Source organism: Grammomys surdaster, unplaced genomic scaffold, assembly GCF_004785775.1.
Source record: "Grammomys surdaster isolate TR1022 unplaced genomic scaffold, NIH_TR_1.0 197, whole genome shotgun sequence".
Taxonomy (NCBI): Eukaryota; Metazoa; Chordata; class Mammalia; order Rodentia; family Muridae; genus Grammomys; species Grammomys surdaster.
In genome coordinates, this window is record NW_021604642.1 from 2,721,419 (window position 1) to 2,742,057 (window position 20,639).

General features: G+C 37.1%; 1 protein-coding gene and 1 pseudogene across 1 annotated transcript in view; both read left to right on the forward strand.

The window, feature by feature from the left end:
- The window catches only part of Ophn1 (oligophrenin 1), a 309,606-nt gene that overhangs the window by 225,891 nt on the left and 63,076 nt on the right, over positions 1 to 20,639 (forward strand). The gene's annotated exons all lie outside the window — the stretch shown is intronic.
- On the forward strand, positions 11,353 to 13,249 carry LOC114623361 (annotated as a pseudogene).

Consider the following 20,639-nt stretch of genomic DNA (forward strand, 5'->3'; position numbering starts at 1 on the left):
CACAATCTGTTTAAATATTCTGTTTCAGTAATATTCACAAGTGCTACTTTTCTTTGCCTGTTTTCTTTTCTTTTTTTTCTTTCCTTTTTTGGTGCTTTTTTGTTATATGTATACCACAATATTGTAAATACAAACTACATTGTATTATAGTTAATTCATATGATTTTTACATCTCCAGAAAAAAAACTGAAGAATGGAAAGCAAGTATATATTTATAAAATGTGCTACATTAAAGTTTCCAGTTAGTTTTTCTAATTCTTTTCATTTTTTTCTATAGATTTCCATTATACACTTCTCCCTGTCCCACACACATTCTTTCTGATATTATTGTGAAATAGGTTTTATTTCTTTATGTTTTTGGTCTAATAGTCTTATACTTTACATAATTTGTCTTTAAACCAGTTAACCAGAAAAAGCTTTTATTCTAAAAATACCAACCACACCAACCCCAACCCCCCCCAAAACCAACAAAAACCCAACTTCTTTGTTTTGTGTTATTTATTTTGAATTACTATCTTCTATCACTAACTTTTACTCGCAATAATGGTTATACATATAATAATTGTTGTAACAGCATGAGAATATATGGATCCGCACAGTGCCTTTGCATGTGTGTGTGGGAATCTTTGGCAAATGTCATCTGTCTTGTTTTTGAGATGAGGTTGAGCTGATCTGTTTAGCCAGGATGTACCAGGAATAACTAAGAGGAACCTTGGGTCTACGCCATGAGGCTGAGTACCTAGGGCATAGGGGTGGGCTGGAAGGAAGGGCTCCTGTGGGGCAGGTAGCAATGGGATAAAGGGTAAACCTAGACAACTGTTACTACTATATCAATTCTAAAATTCACTAGTATTAAATATATAAAGTGTTTGAATAACTGTAACATATACATGATACACAGTTTAACTAAATCAAAATGATATCTTTCATACTGATACTCCTTCCCACAGCAGAACATTTTTTTTACTAGTTGGTAATTATATTTATTTTCAAAAATTTATCTTTACATATTTTTATTCTTTGAAAAATACATAGATTTTTACAAGGTATTTTGAGCATATCTGTCTATTGCTACTGCCCTTTAATTCTTCCTAGTGATCCTCCAGTTTTTCTCCCTCCTTTAGAAATAATTTTCTCTATTCATGGATTGGATTGGTGCAGTAAATACTTCATGAAGCTCTTTGTATCACTATTTCAGACATCTCTCTTTTAATTTGGTGAAATCTTTGTTATCGAAACATCTGCAATAGTTTAACCAGTCTTTTCAAATTACAATACGATTTTTTTCCTCCTAATCTATGTTTCTTTCTTGCACAATTACATAGGGTTTTCTTTTACTCATTTATATGTTATTGTGGTATAGGTGCACAGCTTTTGGAGTATGCCCAGGTGTTGCTGTAAATATTATTTTGGGGTTTCTATCCCACCTTAGATCATTTAGTTCCCAAATAAAAGACACAGAACCTTAACATTTATAATAAGCCTTAAAGCCCTAAAGTTGGGCAGATATCACCCCTCTATGCTGTTTTGTTTACTTTCTTGTCAATAACCCCAAGATATCACTGGCCGTGATCAACTTGGGCTGTTCCTACTCCCAGCAGGCTGGCCCTCCTGGGCATGTACTTAAGAACCACCTAACCCATGGCAACTTCTTCCCTCTTCCTCCTCTCTCTTGTTCCTTCTTGTGGTCCCTGCCTCAGACCCAAGCCTGGGAACCAAAGCCCTAACTACTTCTCTTCTGCTCAGCTACAGGGTGTAGACATCTTTATTAACCAATCATGGATAACTTGAGGGAACAAGGTTTATACAACAAAAGCTGGTATACCCGAGAATCTGCTCATCTGGGAGCAACCAGGTCTAGGGATACAGAATTTAACATCTGAATATAGGCAACCCATTATGCCCAGGTTCTACCTGCCATATGCCCTTCGAATTTAGCTGTTTTCTCTTATGTGCTCATTTCCCTATCTTATATTCCCACAGATTCAGTGAATATCTTACAATCCAATCCTTTGAATTGAATTGGAATATCTTTCTTCCAATCCTTACATCCTTTTGGAGCACTTTTATCACAGAGATCCAGTCCACTCTTTTAAGAACAACTCCTTCTCATCTATTTTATATTACTGAATCAGTGTTATCCACGTTGCTCACATGTTTAGCCTTCCTTCTGTATCACTAGCACTCAGGCTCCACAGAGGGACTTCATCAGGTTTGTGTAGTGGGATTCCTAGAGCCACTTGGTGCCTCACACATAACTGATGCTTTCTCCCTGTCTTTTGTGTGTTTGCTTGATAAATTATGGAAGCTAGGACCTTATCCTTGCTAAGCACACATTCTACTATTGAGTGATACCCCCAGGGCATGTAGTAGACTTTTAATAAATATTTTTAGAATGAGTAAATGAGTTAGGCTCTGATAATTTTATAGATCTGGAGACCAGAGCTGTTCAAAAGGATTTTTTTTACAAAGATGGAAATATTTTTATCTACGTTCTCCAGTATGATAGTGACTGGGTTATTGAAGCCTTCAAAGTCGGAAATGATGGCTAATACAGCCATCTTTTTAAAATATCAATTTACTCCTTCTAAGAAGAACTGAAGTGCCCACATTTTGGTTTTCCTTCTTCATGAACTTCATGTGGTCTGTGGGTTGTATCTTGGGTACTGTGAGATTTTGGGCTAATATCCACTTACCAGTGAGTGCATACCATGTGTGTTCTTTTGTGATTGGGTTACCTCACTCAGGATATTTTCGAGTTCCATCCATTTGCCTAAGAATTTCTCGAATTCATTGTTTTTTAATAGCTGAGTAATACTCCATTGTGTAAATGTACCACATTTTCTGTGTCCTTTCTCTGTTGAAGGACATCTGAGTTCTTTCCAGCTTCTGGCTATTATAAATAAGGCTGCTATGAACATAGTGGAGCATATGTCCTTGTTATATGTTGGAGTATCTTCTGGGTGTATGCCCAGGAGTATTATAGCTGGATCCTCAGGTAATGCAATGTCCAATTTGCTGAGGAACCACCAGACTGCTTCCCAGAGTGTTTGTACCAGCTTACAATCCCACCAACAATGGAGGAGTGCTCCTCTTTCTCCACATCCTAACCAGCATCTACTGTCTCCTGAGTTTTTGATCTTAGCCATTCTGACTGGTGTGAGATGGAATCTCAGGGTTGTTTTGATTTGCATTTCCCTGATGACTAAGGATGTTGAATATTTCTTTAGGTGCATCTTGGTCATTCAAGTTTCCTCAGTTGAGAATTCTTTGTTTAGCTCTGTACCCCATTTTTAATAGGGTTATTAGGTTGTTTGGAGTCTAATTTCTTGAGTTGTATTGGATATTAGCCCTGTATCAGATGTAGGATTGGTAAAGATCTTTTCCCAATCTGTTGATTGTTGTTTTGTTTTATTGACAGTGTCCTTTGCCTTACAGAAGGTTTGCAATTTTATGAGGTCCCATTTGTCAATTCTTGATCTTAGAGAATAAGCCATTGGTATTCTGTTCAGGAACTTTTCCCCTGTGCTCAAGTATTTGAGTTTCTTCCCCACTTTCTCTTCTATTAGTTTCTGTGTATTTGGTTTTATGTGAAGGTCCTTTATCCACCTGGAATTGAGCTTTGTACAAGGAGATAAGAATGGATCAATTTGCATTCTTCTATATGCTGACCTCCAGTTGAACCAGCACCATTTGTCGAAAATGTGGAGACTTCAGTTCTTCTTAGAAGGAGTAACAAAATACTCATGGGTGCTAATATGGAGACAAAGTGTGAGGCAGAAACTGAAAGAGGGACTGTCTGGAGACTGTTCCACCTCAGTATCCATCCCATGTGCAGTCACCAAAGGTAGACTCTGATGTGGATGTCAGGAAGTGCATGCTGACAGGAACCTGATATAGCTGTCTCCTTAGAGGTCTGCTAGAGTCTGACATATACAGAGGCGGATGATCACAGCTAACCATTGAACTGATCAAGGAGTTCCCAATGGAGGAGTTAGAGAGAAGGAGCTGAAGGAGCTGAAAGGGTTTGCGGCCTCATGAGGAGAGCAACAGTGCCAACCAACCAGAGCTCCCAGGGTCTAAACCAACCAGGGCATAGGTGGGAGAGGAGATCCTTGGCCCCTTGAAGGCTGGATACCTAGTGTGGGGAAATTCAAGGGTTGGGAGGTGGGAGTGGGTGTGTGGGTGGGTGGGTGGGGCACAGTCTCATAGAAGCAGGAGGAGGGGGGTTCTTGGGTTGGGGGAAATGGGAAAAGGGGATAACATCTGAAATGTAAATAAAATATTCAATAAAAAATAGAAAAAAATTAATCTTAAAAATATCAATTTAGATTAACAACCCCAAGTGTGACTATGGCTACTTTAAGAGCATAGTTTCAGAGAGCCATCTACCTGCCTTCGCCTGGGGTTCTTTCAAAGCTTATTTATTTTTAATTTTTTTAAAGTCATGACCACCAAAGTTTCTTCAAAGAGGAACATTTTATTAGAGTTTAAAAGAAAACCTCTAAGGCAGACAAGTTGTAAATCTCAGCAGCTGCCAGGAGGAGGAGAATGAAGAATGGAAAGAGGCCATGCTCCTTTCAGCCAGCATGGAGGTCAGCCACATGGCAGACAATAAGCCACATAGCAGCAGGGGAACTTTAGAGAAAGCATGAAAAAGCTCAGAGTATCAGGAACAAATACTTAAGTCCTAGTTACAATCCAAAAGAAAGAGGCAGAAAAAACAGAAGGGATGTTACAGTTTTCATTCAGAAAGGTGTGCAGACTCAACATAAGCTCATGGTGGCTTATAGGGCCTGTATTAGACAGTAAGAAAAAAGTTTTATTTCTATTCTTATTTATATTCATTAAGTTAATGGCAGCATTGCTGCCATTGTCCTATATATTCTATGTGCTCTTAAGTCTCTTGAGTCTTCATAAAAGTTCTCTTTATTCATAATTATTGTGGATAAACAAGCCTGGGATTCTGTGGAATTGTCTGCTGATAATTGCACATTCTAATTTTTGCTTGCTTCAGACAAAGAATATCTTGTCTCTTCATTACTTCTTTCATGAGATACTTCACTAAAATATGGACTTTGCTGTATCCAATATATTTTCCGAAATAAAAGTGTAACATGTAACATATGGAAGAATTTTGAAAACACACCAAAAAAAATGTGATAAAATATCTGATGGTGGGCTAAGTCTGTAGCTCAGTTATTGATTACTTGCCTACTGTGCATGAACCTCTGGGTTTGATCCCCAGCACGAGAAAAAAGCATCAAATGATATAGGATTGCTTGTATTTGTATGAACTTTCTTTATTTGGCTAATCTACAGGGAATGTAGATTAGTGGTAGTCTAGGGTAACCGGAGATGAGTGGAGACTGTTTCCTAAAGGGTCTACCATTTCCTTTTGAGTGATGATCGTGTCCTATTATAGTCATGGGTATCTAACTTTAAAAATATACTTAAAGCCTGTTAATTACAATCTTAGACTTGTGTTCACACAGTTTCTTGACAACTACTCTGCTCTTGATAAGTAGATCTTATATTGCAGTCCATATTTCTTCATAGGGTCTCACATGGCCATTCTGGTCTTGAGCTCACTAAATATTAGAGAATGACCTTAAATTTCCAACCTTCCTGCTTTTATTCCCAAGTGTCTGGATTACAAATGTGCACAAATGTGGTGACATATCTTGAACTAACCTTTTTAGTTCTTGATACCACTAGGGTATTTGCTCTGTATATTATATGACACTGTACTTTACTATTATAATGATAGGCATATATCATAATAGTACTTAGATGATTTTATCTCCTAAGTTGAAATTTATCCTTCCTTTGTATTCTGTGAATAAACAGTACTGTATTTGCCCTGCTGTACTCTCTACAGCACATCCTACATAATGATAAAGTCCCTTTGTCTGCAATAGCTCGATCTTTCTGTCTGCTGACAGTTTTCTGAATCTGAAGGCACATGTGATGATTATATTTTTCTGATTTCATATCATGTCCTTATTTACTTGTAATTCATGTGCTTTGTATTCCTATGTTAACAAAATTATACATATGCGTGCTTATGTGTATATGGTCATTCATTAGTGTCTATATGTGGCTAACTCCTGTCCCCCATGGATTCCAAAGTCTACAGATGTTGATATTCCTTGTATATGATAGCAAAGTATTCACATAAACCTACGCATGCCTTTGTTGTGCTTTAAATCACCTCTAGAATACATGATATAGTTTAAGCCATCTAGTGGTTCCATTGTATTGTTTAGCAAACAATGACAAGAAAAATGTGTGCCCAAGTTCAATACAAGTGCAATTTCAGTGACTATTTCTGACCAGATTGGGTTGAATTCACATATAATTCATGGATAGAGACAACTATGTACATGTAGGTAGTGTTTTGAATAAGAATGGCCCTCATAGGCCATTTGGTCATCAGGGAGTGGCACTATTTGAGAGGAATAAGGAGATATTGTATATATTCAAATGTGCATATGTTATACACAGAGAAAATGAAAAAAATATAATTTTTGTATCATCTTAAAGGGCACAGTAGGGATTCTTTGGATTTTTCTTAACTTTCATGGAAATTTGAAATTATAGGACTAAAATCAAACTTTTATAATTTTGAATTCTTTATATTGTCAACTTTTGGGTTCACCTTGAAGTAGTGGTTTAGAAAAAAAGTACTTTAAAAATGTTTTAGTCTCATAGCTGTTCCTTCAAAATTGTAGACATTTTATTTAACTTAGCGGATGTACCAAGCTTAACTGTATTTATGAATCCATTTCATCCATCAATACCTGGCAAGTTAAATACACTCATTAGTCTATTTATACATCGCATCCACTCTAGTTGGAAGTAAACAAAGTCTAGTTCTAGGTCCCTTAGACTCTGTTTGATTCGTTTTTGGAACTCTTGGTGAAGGCTCATTTGTTATTGTTCTCCTAATTAGCAAATGAGAAACCTTTTGCTGCTGAACAATTTACTTTTTATTAAGATTTCTTTTATTTTTGAGATTGTAATATAATTACATTTATCCCTTCCCTTTCCCCCCTCCAATCCCTTCCATAGAACTCCCTTTACTCTCTTTCAGATTTATTACTTCTTTATTGTTATATGCATCTATATTTTTTTCCTAAATATAACGTGTTCAGCCTGTATAGTGCTACTCATATATTTGTTTCCAGAACTGACCAATTGGTATTGAATAACCAGTTTGTGTGCTCTTCTCTGTGGAAGACAATTTTTTCTGCTCTCAACATTCCTTATTTCCCTGTATATTTTTGTCTAGGATTGAGACCTTACTATTTCCCCCTGTGCACTTTAATATGCTTATGTTGTCCTTGTTCAGTTGATGTTTAGTAGTCATGTTTGTAAAACTTTTTGGCTGTAGCTTCTGACATTACTAGGTGACACAATCTCACAACAAACTCTCGGGTCCTCTGGCTCTTAAAAATGTTTCTGTCTCCCTTTCCACAATGATCCTTGAGCCTTCAGTGCAGGAGTTGTAGTTGTAGATGAATCTATTGAGACTGGCGCTCAAAACTCTGTATTTTAATTGGCTGTGGTTTTCTGTAATGGTCTTCATCTGTTGCGAATAGAAATTTCTTTGCTGATGGGTGATACCTACACTTATTCGTGGGTATAAGGACAAATATCTAAAATGTAGTTAGGGATTATTTGTTTAGTAGTGGTGGTTTTAGATTCTCCAAAATTCATGACTTTACTTGCTCTGAGTTTCCTGTACTGGGCATTATTTCTTTATTGTTAAGTGGGACTTAAGTCCATTAGAGAACTGTTGGTTACTGCCAATGTATGTGTGCCACTGTTGCACCCTTAGGGTTATTGTACCATGCTGGTCATTTCTGTGGTGCATATGAGTCATATCTGATCTGGACTATTTAGTTGATTCCCTCTTTGGAAGCTTGTGAGTACCTTCTGGTACCATGAAAACTAGTCCATGGGGGACACTGTTTCAGTTCAGTTCTAGCTAAGAGCCCTCTAGGCCCTAATTTACTTTAATAGTAAACTCTTAATGAAATGTTAAATTATACTTGTAGTTACTATTACCATTATGTCTAGGCTTAATCTTTTAAGATAATTATAAAATGACTACCATGTTTTAATATTGAATTCCTTCTCATTGAAATAAAATTCACATGTTTTAAATAGGTAGTTGAGTAGCACGTAGTATAACATTTTAAATAAGCAGTTGAGTAGTGTTTAGTATAACATCAATGTTATACAACTACCACTTCTAATTTCAAAACCTTTTCATTGCTTTTAAAAGTAAGTGCCATACAAGTTGAACAGTTCACTCATTTCCTTTCCCTGAGAACCATTTTTTTTTTTTTGCTTTTCAGTGTCTTTTTTTAAAAATTGATTTTAGGTAGGGTTTCACTATGTAGCCCAGGCTTGCCTTGGATTCATGAGAGTTCTCCTGCCTCAGCCAACCAAATGCTAGGAATATGAGCTACAAAGCTTGCTGTGTTTCTGCCTTTGTTGGTTTGTCTTTACTCAATATTCTAGATCTTAATGATTTATGTAGACATAATTATGCAATAGTAGGTACTTTATAAGAAGTTTGCTTATGAATTTCATCTACTTATAAACATTCTCAGCATTTCATGTTTTATGACTGATCTAATAATGTCTGGGTATACTGTGAAAATTCTACAAGGCCAAATGATTGAACTTCATTATCATGGAGATTAAAATGTTGCAGACCAAAACCAAATTACCTTAGGGTATTTTTAGTTCCTTTGAAAGTCATTCATTGTATACACCTATATTTAACCTAATATCTTTGTGACTACCAAAACCTTTTAAACTGTGTTCTTAGCAGACTGTTAACTTCCACCAATTCAAAAGCTAAGAATGTGACCAGATAGCATCTGAAGCCTCTAAAAGATTTCCCTTCTTTGATATAACGCTCCCACCTGATGCTTCCTCCAGTATATTTGAAACAGTCAAGATTTATGACTTTCTTTGTTATGTTATTAACAATAACCTTATAAAACTGTTACCATGTTGTAACTTGGTATTTAAGGTAACCAAAAATCTATATTCTTGGTCCATTGTCACTCTTATTTGACTCTAGAAAAAAAACCCTATTCTTTTGAGGTGAAAGTTGTGTTTTTACATTTACATATATGTCCATGATGAAGACTTAAGCTGATTTAGTCCTTACAGTGATTGTGACTAGTGCTACTGTAAACATGAATGCATGTACACACTTGTATCTTAGTTTTCATTTCATATAAAATTCCATTAGTGTATGTATGTGCTATATGTGTGAGATATATATTTACACTTGTGTGAATGTGCAAATGGATGTCAGAAGAGGATGGCTGGTGTCCTTCTCTATCCCTCTGCCTTATTCCCATTCTTTCCTTGAACCTGGAGCTAGGCTGTCAGACACAGTTCAGAAATCCACCTGTGTGTGTCCACTGCCCATAGTTATGGGGTTACAGACACATATGTTTATATCTGGGTTTTTATATAGCTTCTGGAGGGTTGAACTTAGATTTTCATGCTTTTGCAGCAAATGTTATTACCTATTTACCTATCCTTCCCCCTTTCATCATGTATCTAGGAATTGAATCACAGGATCACATGTTAACTCCATATTTTGCTTTTTAAAATGACCTGCTAGTGAGTTTTTTTTTATGGTATCTGAACAATTTTATGTGTTAACTAATTTTCTGGATTCTATCCTTATGTGTGAGAAATGTTTTTATTTGAGTTTCCCTAAGATTCATAGCCTACTTTTACTTGGATAATTTTGGTTTTTTTGACTCTTCATTTGTTGAATTCTTTATAGATTCTGTATATTACTCTTCAGTCAGACATATAGCTGGCAAAGGTTCTCCCCCATTCCCCTGGCTTCCTTTTGCTTGAATGATTGTTTCCTTAGCTGTGCAGAATCATTTTAGTTTTATGAGGCCCGAATTATCAATCATTAGCCTTCATTCCTGAGCAAACGGATCCTATTCAGAAAGTCTTTCCTAAACCTATATCTTGTAGTATACAATCTATTTTTCCTTATCAGTTTCAGTGTTTCAGGTTTCATATTGAAGTGTTTGATCTACTTGGAGTTGGTGTGTGAGTGTATATGTGTGTGTGTGTGTGTGTGTGTTAGACTCAGGTCTAATTGTATTCTTTTCTATGTAGACATTAATTTTTCCCAGCACCATTTGTTGAAGGAAGATGTCGTCATTTCTCCTGTGTTTGTTTGGGGTATCTTTGCTAAATACCATCTGGTCTGTAGTTATGTGTACTCATGTTTGGATCTTCTACATTCCTTCCATTGGTTTACATGCCTGATTTTATGCCAGTCTTGTACTATTTTATTACTATAGCTTTATCGTGTTTTTGGAAATCTGGAAAGACAGTCCTTCTAGGATTATTGTCTTTGTTACTCAAGATTGCTTTGGCTATCTGATGTCCTTTGTGATTGTGTGTGAATTTTAGGAGATTTTTTTTCTTTAAACAATGTTATTGGTATTGTGCATGGTATGTCATTAAATCTGTAAATTGTTTTTGGTACAATGGTCATTTTTATAATATCAATTTTACTAATGGGCATGGATTTTCATCTTTTCATGCCTCCCTAAATCGCTTGCTTTAGAGATTGAAAGTTTTCTTTTTTTTTTTTTAAAAAAAAATTAAATCAGTTTTATTTAAGAATTTCCAACAATGACAACTCTTATAAAAAAGCATCCAAGCACAGGACACAGAAGTGCAGCAAACAGCATTCTTATGAATAGTTAACAGACATGAGAACTTCCACCCTTCTTTGAGACATCTGAGCTCACTGGTGAACTCTGCTTCCAAGTTCTCCTGCAAAGCACACCACAAGCTCAGTCCATGTTCGCAGCCCATCAGCTTCAGTTCACCTTCCCACACTTCCAGATCAGTAACAGAGGAGAATACACACCATACAGCATTCACAGCAGTTGACAGAGGGGGAGGGAAGTGCAAGTATTTCGCTTAACACATTCAACTAATGTGGGTTTCCTAAGAACAAAACTCAAAGTCTTCCAACAGACGTGGATGTCCTTTGATGCAAAAACATTCGTACGTCATTGGCTATCATTGCTCTCTGCACACGCTCTCACCAAAGCCACAGGATTGAATGACACATCTCTCCAAGTTAAAAAATATCCATTTTCCACCACCAAGTCTCTGCATGTACTCTCCTTTTCTCACTCATACTAGCCTTTCATGCCTCGGCACCACCATCAATCCCGTACAAGGTTTCAAAAGTTCAAGCCTTCTGGTTCCATATCACAGCCTTGCGTTCATAGCGTTGATAGGACTCCATGAAATAAAGAGTAGTGGATACAAATGGAACACCCACCATCAAAGACGCAGCCTGTGCAGCGTGATGACGAATTCTTGGATGAGAAAGCATGTAGACAGAAGTATTCCTATGGCAGAATATTTACAGCACTACTTTCAATGAAGTGCTTCTTCCATAAATATTTGAAATGAGATGAACTGCAGAGATTAAATGAAGGCTTCATATTGTACTTTCGTATATGAAGGAAGACAAGTGTTAAAAACAAAACCAAACACCGTGACATCATGATCTCCCAATGGAGATTTTCCTAAGGAAAAAATTCATAGGGTTGGATTCAGATTAAAATAAGGAGAAAAGAATGTAGTTCTAACCACTGGTTTCTACTCTGAACATGCAAAGAATTCATTAACAATTCCAATGATAGACTACTACAGAGAAACCTTCTGAGGTCAATTGTAGTGTTGGTTTACCAATTAGGCAAACAGCAGTTCACTTTCACCCACTCAGTATTTTAACCCTTTATATAACAAAACTTATAAAATTCATTTAGCTTTTCCTTCTTTTATTTCTAAAGAAAAGTGTCAAAAATACTGCTGAATATACTCTACACTGAACAAACCAATCTGAAAATATTAATCCATATGTATTTTACAATATACTTACCATGAGTTTAGAAAAATTTGAATCCCACCATTCTCAACCTACCTAACCTAGCAACTAATCTACTAACCACCCCCACTGCAGTGTTGCTGTCCACAGTTACAGCCCATTTTCCAGGGGCTTGTGGCCTGTGCTACCGGAATCCAGTGTCTCAGTGTATGAGAGGTGTCTTATTGGTGGAAGGAATTCTGCATGCCGCTGATGCTGGCTGGGGCAATCTGGTATACGTTGTCAACTATCCCAAAGATAACAAAAGGAAAATGATGAGACCAATGCTTCTTCTGCAGTGAAAGTGAAAGTAGCAGTCCAGAAAATGTCTGACTTTATAGTGTTGGGTCTTCCCTGGAAAACAACAGAACAGGATCTTAAAGAATATTTCAGTACCTTTGGAGAGGTTCTTATTGTTCAGGTCAAGAAAGATCTTAAAAATGGTCACTTGAAAGGGTTTGGCTTTGTTCGATTTACAGAATATGAAACCAAAGTGAAAGTAATGTCACAACGACATATGTTAGGCGGGCGATGATGTGACTGTAAACTTCTGAATTCTAAGCAAAACCCAGATGAGCCTTTGAGAAGCAGAAAGGTGTTTGTTGGATGCTGTACAGAGGACATGACTGCAGAGGAGCTTCAGCAGTTCTTCTGTCAGTACAAAGAGGTGGTGGATGTCTTCGTCTCCCAAACCATTCAGAGGCTTTGCCTTTGCTACCTTTGCAGATGATAAGGTTGCCCAGTCTGTGTGTGGAGTGGATTTGATCATTAAAGGAATCAGCATGCATATATCCAATGCTGCACCTAAGCATAATAGCAATAGACAGTTAGAAAGAAGTGGAAGATTTGGTGGTAATCCAGGTGGCTTTGGGAAATCAGGGTGGGTTTGGTAACAGTAGAGGGGGTGGAGCTGGCTTGGGAAATAACCAGGGTGGTAATAAGGGTGGAGGGATGAACTTTGGTGCTTTTAGCATTAACCCAGCGATGATGGCTGCAGCTCAGGCAGCGTTGCAGAGCAGTTGGGGTATGATGGGCATGTTAGCCAGCCAGCAGAACCAGTCAGGCCCATCGGGGAATAACCAAAGCCAGGGCAGCATGCAGAGGGAACAAAATCAGGCTTTTGATTCTGGAAATAATTCCTATAGTGGTTCTAATTCTGGTTCCCCCCTTGGTTGAGGGTCAGCATCAAATGCAGGATTGAGCAGTGGTTTTAATGGAGGCTTTGGCTCAAGCATGGATTCTAAAGTTTTCAATTTAGAGGACTTTCACTTCCTTAGTGCAGTTTCTTTCTAGATATTTTATTTTGTTTGAAGCTGTTGTGTATGGGAATGTGTCCATGATTTTGATCATCTTTTGATTTGCTTATTAGCCATTAGTATATTTTCTCTCCATTATTCTCCATGTTTGCATTTTTCATGATAAAGTTAAGAGGTAGGATATATATGAAAGACTAAAATCATAAGAAAAATCATATTGGTAGAAAAATCTGAACCCTCAGGTTAATGGCTTCATACTACTGTGAACAATGTACCTGATTGTTAATTTAATGCACACTGGTTAAAACTTTGGCAAACATCTCATAAATTGGATTGAACCTTGTTCATTAAAGCCTGCCACTCAAAATATAATGATAGTTATTTTCACTATTTACAAGGGATTTGGAAAGGTTAATATATGTAAGTTATTTTTTTTTGCTGAACCAATTATTGAAATTGTATGAATTTTAAGTCTGAAGCTGCAGGTGTGAGGAATTATTTGCTGAAGTGATTTTGGCAGAGCCTTTAGATTACAGTTCTCAACTATAGCTCTGTTTGTTATTCTTCACAATAGTATTCCTGAATTTGAGGAATGTGCCAAGTAGCCACAGGGCCTCATTGTACTTAGTGTTTGAGATGTTTCATAGTTTCATTATAAATTTCCCTCTATAAAAATATTCAAATCACTTTTAGAAATATTAAAAATTGAATTTATGATTGCATTCATTTAGATATGATTATTATATAAGCTGTAGTGTATTCCTATTTTTTTTAGATTTTAAAAGAAATACAGGAAGCCTATAGAAAGTATCAGGTGACCTAAACATTATTCCTACTGTGTACAGTGGATATTAGCTTTACAATTCTGTATATTATCTAATACTGTGTATTCTTTTGAGAGTTTTATCTTAGCTAAGTAAATTCTTAAGAATAAGGTGCTCCTGACCTAGATGGTGATAGTGCACACCTTTAATGCCAGTACTCAGGAGGCAAAGGCAGGAAGATCTCTGAGTTCAAGGCTAGCCTGGTCAACAAAGACAGTCTCAGGACAGCCAGGACTGTTACACAGAGAAATCTGGCCTCAGAAAACAACTAATCAAATAATCAAGCAAAAAAGAATAAGGTGCGTCTTATAACAAATGGTTTTGTAATATCTATTTTATATAACACAAATCTAAATGAATTTACCTCTTTCTGTTCATTTCATCAGGTAGCCAAAGCCATTTAATTTTCATTTCCTTCTTTTTTTTGTCATTTATTTATTTATTTATTTATTTATTTAATACTCTGGATTTTATTCCCCCCTCCCGGTCCACCCTTTGACTGTTGCACATCCCATACCTCCTCCCTACCTCGTGTCTCCATGAGGATGTCTCTCTCCCCCACCCCTTCAACCAGACCTCTAAACTTCTTGGGCCCTCCAGTCTCTTGTGGGTTAGATGCATCTTCTCTGACTGAACCCAGACCAGGCAATCCTCTGCTGTTGGGAGCCTCATCTCAGCTGGTATATGCTGCCTGGTTGATGGTTCAGTGTTTGAGAGATCTCAGGGGTCCAGGTTATTTGAGACTACTGGTCCTCTTACAGGGCTGCCCTCCTCCTCAGTTTCTTCCAGACTTTCCCTAATTCAACCACAGGGGTCCACAGCTTCTGTCCATTGGTTGGGTGCAAATATCTGCATCTGACTCTTTCAGCTGCCTGCTGGGTATTATGGAGTGTGGTCATGATAGGTCCCCTTTTGTGAGTATTCCATGGCCTCAGTAATAGTGTCAGGCCTTGGGACCTCCTCTTGAGCTAGATACCACTTTGGGCCTGTTGCTGGACCTTCTTTTCCTCAGGCTCCTCTCCATTTCTATTCCTGTAGTTCTTTCAGACAGGAACAATTATGGGTCAGAGTTTTGACTGTAGGGTGGCAACCCCATCCCTCACTTGATGCCCTATCTTCCTATTGGAGGTGGGCTCTATAAGATCCCTCTCCACACTGTCAGGCATTTCATATAAGGTCCCTCCTTTTGAGTCCTGAGAGTCTCTCACCTCCCAGGTCTCTGGTGCATTCTGGAGGGTCCCCCCAACCTTCTACCTCCCAAGGTTGCCTGGTTCTATTTTTTTTCTGCTACCCCTCAGGGCTCATTTTCCTTCTTTCATGTGGATTATTACTGATGAATCTCTTACTTGCTGGAAAAAGCCTTGGACTAGGCCTTTAAGTAGGCTAAGCAGGGGCAAATAGGGCCTAAATGGTTAAGTTTTGTAATCATTTGATTTCTATTGGCAGCACTGGGAAACATAACAACCTGATAAGCTAAAAACTAAAGTAAAAATTCAATATCCTTTCTGCTCAAATCAAATGGGGCCCAATAACTAGTATCCTAAACACAGTTATAGACACTGTGGACAAAGAGAACAGACCAGATGTGGGATGGTATACAAATAAGTGGCTAATTCTTCCTTTCTCATCTGTATTGGGTATCATTAACATTTTGTGTCTCTTATTTACTGGTTGGTTTTTATTGTCAACTTGACACAAACTGGTGAAACTCAACTGAGGCAGAGCCTAGATAAGACTGGTCTGGAGGCATGTCTGTGGGGTATTTTCTTGATTGCTACTCTCTTTGTAGGGTCCAGCCCACTGTGGCAGGCCCGATTCCTAAGCAGGTGGGACTAGGCTGTATAAGAAAGGTACCTAAGCATTAGGTAGAGTGAGCAAGTTAGTAAGCAGCATTCCTCTATTGTTTCTGCTTCCACACTTACTTCATTCAGTTCATGTCCTCAGTGATGAACTGTTGCCTGAAAATGCAAGTCAAATAAACCCTTTCCCCCTTAAGTTCCTTTTGGTCAGGGTGTTTTATCACACAAGTAAAAAGCATACTAATACAGTTGGCATACCAAATAATGAGTTCCATTAGGACATTTTCATGCATACATATCATTTTATTCCCCCTTACTGCTTCTTTTTTTTCTCTTTGTCCCTCCCACTGTTCTTCCTGTCAAATAGATTTTTTTGCATATTTATTTTTTTCTGAATATGAGAGGAAACATATTATTTGTTTCTCCCCACTGCCTTCTCATTTCTCCTTTCTCCACACACATAAGAGAAAACATGTTTAACTGTTACTTATTCCACTTAACATGTTCTAAAGTTCCACCCATATCCCTGCAAATAACAGAATTCCAGTTTTCTTGTTCTGTATTAATGTCCTAAATCTCATTACAAGTCCTTATCTTCCATCACGGGCATTTTGAGTCAATGAGTTCCCTGTCCCCCTTTCAATAGAGTATCTTGTGGCAATCTTCTTTAAAATCTTCCTCTTTATTAAAGCTCCAGTCATAGCCCCAACTCTTTATTCTTTATTAGCAAGAGTGAAGAGAATGGGTTTTTGGATTACTTTACTGAGGGGCGTTGCTTAAGTCAGAAGCATTGGAGCTCATTTAGACAAGTTGCTCAGAGATCTCTGGATGTATGTGTAGTGTATCACAGGAATGGTAAATACTGAATTCCTATTAATTATTGGTAGTGATTGTCTCTGAGTCGAAAGGATTTGGTGCCTAGACTGTATCAATTTAATTATAGTATTTTACTTTTTTATACAATGATCTGGGAGAAATTGGTTATGAAGATATGATTAGCACATGGTTTTTTTTTAAAGTTTCCTTCTCATGTTTGAAATGTTTTACAGGTTAATAAGACACCCATCATAAGTCAGACAAAATGTGTCTGTAGATTGAATCTGACCCAGATGTCATCTTTGCCACCTTGCTATTTATGGAAGCAAGTATTCTCTGTGGTAGAAAATGAAGTGTCTTTATGTCAACAGGTTGGAATCTATTCCACATGTATCTGGAGGCTATTAATACAATAGCAGTTCAGGATGAGTGATCTGGATTCTATCCAAGATGTAAGCTGGTTTTCATCAACTTTTATGTACTTACTTCCTTTTGTAAGATCATTGCATAACCTCTTGACAATATATACACATTACAGTTACTTCTTTATGACCTTGTTTTCTATCATACTTATATTAAGTTTTTTATTCTTCTTGTGGATTCATAGACTCATATACAGACTCAGCTTGTTCTGATTAGATATAATTATTTCATAATCCAATTGACCACTTCTATTCATCATGGAAGGATGTTCTCAGATTTGCTGCTGGCTATCTCAACATTATGTTAGAAACCCTGGAAATCCTTGTGCCTTTCTAATAAATGTGATGTTCTCCTTTCGTTGTGTGTCTTGTGCCAAGACCAATGCTTTCATGCTTTCCTGTTGACCTTGAACCCACTTAGTTATGAGTTATAGAATGGTTCATATATTGAACCTTGAGAGAGTAGGTATTTTATTTTATTTACTATATATTCTTAGCTCCTTAAAACAGTCCTTGGAACAAAAAAACCTACCTAATATGTGCTGAATAAATGTATCAATAATGACATTATTTTTTTCAGTGGACACAATTTTATTGTGGTTTCTAGGGGTATGTCAGACTAGTCTTAATGCAGTTTAGATAACACAGTGAGAGAGTGAAACCTTCAGAATTCTGAGTTTGTGTTTAATTAACTTGGAGTTCTACCATTTTCTTTTTCCTTTAATTATAATTTGAATTTTGATTTCCCAATGATTCCATTTTATTTTTTCATAATTCCAAACACTTAAATGCTAACTTGTAGTTCCTTTTAATAACTGAAATGTCTGTGTGTCTGCTGTAAACTTTCTTCATATTTAATTCCTCTATCTTTGTCATTTTAGTGTTGAATTTAATACATTACACTGAGTCACCATTACCTATGCTATAACATGCCTAGTTAGTTGAATTTCCCAAAGTTTAGAAAGAAAATTGTATGTCTTCCTCACCAAGTCCAAAAATATGTCTCTCATATGCCTTGAAGATCACAAAATCTACTGCCAGGTTTGGTAAATAGAGAAACTGGCAAGACTTGCTCATGGCTATAACTTATTGTGGTCAAAAGACAGCCTAAAATTAGCAAATTGGAAATGCATGTGTAGTAGAATACAGAATAAAGAAGGTACAAGCTTCCAGAAATCTCTTAGCAGAGTTACTTGAGATACACTCAGTTCCTTTAGTCTTGGTTGTGATAGAACATGTAATATGTTGCATGGGGAGATAATCAGATTCTGATTTACTAAGACTTTTATCAAGATTGGTCATGAAGCTCTATTAACATGTTGCCTGTCTCCAAGACAAAACCTTGTAATACACTGAAATGTTCATAAAATGAATTAATACTAAGCAGTTGTGTCATATTGTAACTTTGTCCAGGGCCATGTTCTCATACTGTCCAATTTTATACCTAGAAATTATTGATTACTTTCCAATGTCTAAAGATAAAAGGTAATTCTCTTGCCAGCATTTTCTTTTCAGATACTCTCAGTGTGACCCTGGCGGTGGCTCATCTTTTACTCTTTCTGCTCATGACTGCATCCTCACTGAGCCGTGCTCTCTCTCATCTCTTGATAGGCTTTTGTTAATATTTTCCTTAGTTGAAGAAATTTAACTTTTATTTTGTTGTTATTTGCTATGTTTTTATGATCCCTCACACCCTAAGCATATTCCGTTATCTACCTTTATCACTGACCATGGTTGAAATCCTTGTTCTAGAGCATCCTTCTAAGATACTTCCTATTCTACCATAGACATTACCATAAATATTTAGCATATAATTTTAAAGGTTTCTATTGATGGCCAGAGTTGGTTCATTTGCCCTCCTTGCAATTAGGTTATATGTGGGAGATAAGGTATGACTTCAAAGAATATTGAAATATCTTGTTTTTAGCTGGACATAGTGATGTACACCTTTAATCTCAGCACCTGGGAGTCAGATGCAGGGATATCTCTGAGTTTGAGGTCAGCCTGGTCTGCATTGAAAGTTCCAGGGCAGCCAGGGTGCCATAATGCACCTCCGGCTAGAAAAAAAAGACAAAACCAAATAAAATCTTGTTTATTGAAGTAGAGTTGATAGTTCCAGAATTTTTGTGATGACCACAGATCTCCTCAGTAAAAGAGAACTTTCCAGATTTAATTCCAGAATTTACCTGTAAATGAACTCTGTAAACTTACCCAGAAAGTTTGTTCAGTGTGACTCTTCAAAAGATAAGAGAACACAGAGAATACCCACCCAAAATTTTGGGAAAACTAAGCCATTTAAATTTTATATAACAAAAAAACCACAAAAGTTAAAAAAAAAAGAGAATGGATATTAAAAGCAGTGACAAACTTATCTAGAGTTTTGAAAATTGTGCCATTTCCATTTGAGCACTTACTTGTAATATATATATATATATTTTCATTATATATATCAAGTTGACAATAAAAACTAACCAGTACTCATAGTAATGGAAGGTATGGGGCCTGAACCGGTGATCTTCTGTATCTTCTGTAGTCAGGCTAGGCTATCAGTGGTGGGCCTGGGACACCAACCCAGGCACAAAACCTACAACCCACAACCTGTCCTGCCTGCAAAATGTTTTGGGGCAATGGTAGTTCAGAGCTTGTAGGAATAGCTAACCAATAACTGATTAACTTGAGGCTGAAGCCACGAGAGGGAACCCATGCCCAACATTGCGTAGATGGCCAGGATCTGGAAGGTGGCTGGCTAAGAGACTTAGGGTAGAACCAAACATAAAATATGGAGATTATAATTACACCATTATCCACCTTCCTTTCCTGCTACAATCCTCTCATTTACCCCCTTGTTCTCTTTCAAATTAATGACCTCTTACTAAATTATTGTTAGCATACATATGTACATATTTACAAACACACACACACCACACACACAATGTAGATCCAACCTTCTTAGTCCATACAATGTTACATGTATGCATGTTTTCAGGGCTGATCTTTTGGTATTGGAAAGCAGTTGCTGTTCTCTTCTCACTTTCAGCATCTCTTAGTAGTTCTTTGTCTAGGAGTCAAGGCCTTATGAGCTTTCCCTCCTCCCTTAACATATCTATTGTGTCTCCTTGTTGGAGTGTTATTTAGCTATCTATGTTGTTGAGACTGCCTTGGCATTTCAAGGAGATGAAATTTTTGGCTCTTACAATTGTTTCACTCCCTCTCACAAACTGATCACCGAGCCTTAGGTGCAGGAGTTGTAGATATCAGTTGGGAGTAGGTTCCACAACTCTGAATTTTGATGGATTATATTTTTTTGCAATGGTCTCTGTCTGTTGCAAAGAGAAATTTCCTTGATGAGGGGAGGGCTACTGACAACACGTATCCACAGGTATAGGGCCAGATATTTAGACTGTAATTAGGGATTATGCTGATCTAATAAAGTGGTGGTTGTAGGTTCTCTTCCAAAATCCATGGCTTTATTAGCCATGGGCAGTTGACCAGGTTTCTGGTATCAGACATGATTTCCCTCTTGTTGAACAGGTCTTAAATTTTAGAGAGCTATTGGTTACTGCCAA